Raw genomic sequence first — 1,830 nt, 5'->3', positions numbered from 1 at the left:
GATGGTGCACTCTAACTAGGCCTCTTGAAGTGCTTCGTCGGTAGCTTTGTCCTCTACTTTGTGGAGTTTGGAAATTCGTGGGCTTGGTGTTATTGCTTTTCTCTTGGCTGAAAGTTCTTGGTATGCTAGAGATGGCTTGAGTTTGACCTTGTGAAACTTCTGTTTGGGTTTGGGTTGTTCCGACATAAATTCTTGAATCTGCTTGGCTTTGGGAAAAATCTCAGTTGTTTTACTTCAACTTGTTCAACTTTCAAAATAGGCAGTGACTACGCTAAGTGTGCCCTAAGCTAGGATTGACCAAGTTTGGCAAACATTCATTCAACAAGTAAAATAAAAACAAGCAATAGATAGGAACACCCAGATAGAAGTTTGTGGTTCTCAGAATGTGGTACTTGCGCCAAGGAGTGTGTATGTTCTACAAATGTTTCGATCAGTCACTCCAAACACATTAACATCCTAGATGGTTTTCTGCAAGGCAGACAATTGGTTTAGCTAGGGAGTCCTCGATATACGCAAGGTACGTGAGGCCCAAATCCGTAGATGAGACCAAAAGGATGTCACACAGCCGAGAGGAGCGGTAACCCACTTCTCCTCTTTCACTTCTCAAGGGTATAAAGTTCCTTGAGGCTTAGCCCGAATGACAAAATCTTGATCCCAAGAGAGGTGTCTTTCGATTCACCTCCCGATTCTTATACTTCGCCGGAACGCTGGAGTTGAGGTCATCCAAGGGGTGATGAAATCCCCAAGCAGGCCTCCTAAAAAAGAAACAAGGTTTTGGATCCTAATCTTATGCACCCAAGATGGCCTCGAAAGACGACAAGGGGAGAGAAGACTCGGATGACCTTGGGCTAAAAAACACGCTTGTTCTTTTACCAACTGACTGTTATGTGTGCTAATCTAGACTTTGCAAGCACTCATGTTTAAGAGATAATGTTCAATTCCAACTTGAAGCGCCAACAAAAGTAAATCGATCAAAGAATGCGCACAATAAGAAGAGTTAGGGTCAACAAAAGAAAACTCACGCGCCCGAAGGCCCTCCACGTCAAGTATCGATTAATTTTCTTTAAGGCGTTCAAGATTGAGTGTGAGTTTGTTTTAAGCCCAAAACAAAAGTGTGTGAGATTCGATTTCAAGCGCGTGCCCAGAGGCTCTCCACGTCAGTTGTTGTTCAATTTTAGTGCCCAAACTTGAAGTGTGATCGATTTAATCTAGAGTTTTGACCATTTAAGAATTTTGATAAAGTTAAAGCAAACGTTCAAAGACCAAGTGAGTGAGTTAGATTGTGGAACATTTAACACCTTTTTCAAGTAGACCCATCCCCATAAATGGCGCTAAGATTGCAACCAATGGTTAATATTTGATGGGTGATTAGAAAAGAGGTGAGTCCAAGGAACTACTCAAATTGATTTTTGTAAATTTGTATTTTAACTTAACAAAGTTTCTTAAATGTCCAAAAATCCAACTTTACCTAGATTGCATGTGAAAAAGAGATTTGTAATGGTTAATTGATCCTTGGCATTCAAGATTGGATTTTTTTGTTTTAAGCATGCATTCCAAAGAAAGTTGATTTTAATCCATGACATTCAAAAGTGTGTTTTTGAGCAACATTCATTCAATGAAAAATGTGTTTAACCATTCAAGTTCATTTTTTTTTAGCAACATGCATTCAAAGACAAATGGTTAAACATTCAAGTTCATTTTTTTAGCAACATGAAAACCTGCAAGAAGCATGGTTAGTGGTTCCATATGTGCTCCAACCTGCAATGAGACAAAAAAAAAAAGCAATTTAGTTAGTTAGCCAAAATCTTCAAAAATGAGAGCTTAACTATG

The sequence above is a fragment of the Cupressus sempervirens genome, chromosome 8 (assembly GCF_028749045.1).
Source record: "Cupressus sempervirens isolate cs-2001-9-10 chromosome 8, ASM2874904v1, whole genome shotgun sequence".
Classification (NCBI taxonomy): Eukaryota; Viridiplantae; Streptophyta; class Pinopsida; order Cupressales; family Cupressaceae; genus Cupressus; species Cupressus sempervirens.
The sequence above is the reverse complement of the archived record's forward strand: the minus strand, read 5'-3'. Positions refer to the sequence as shown.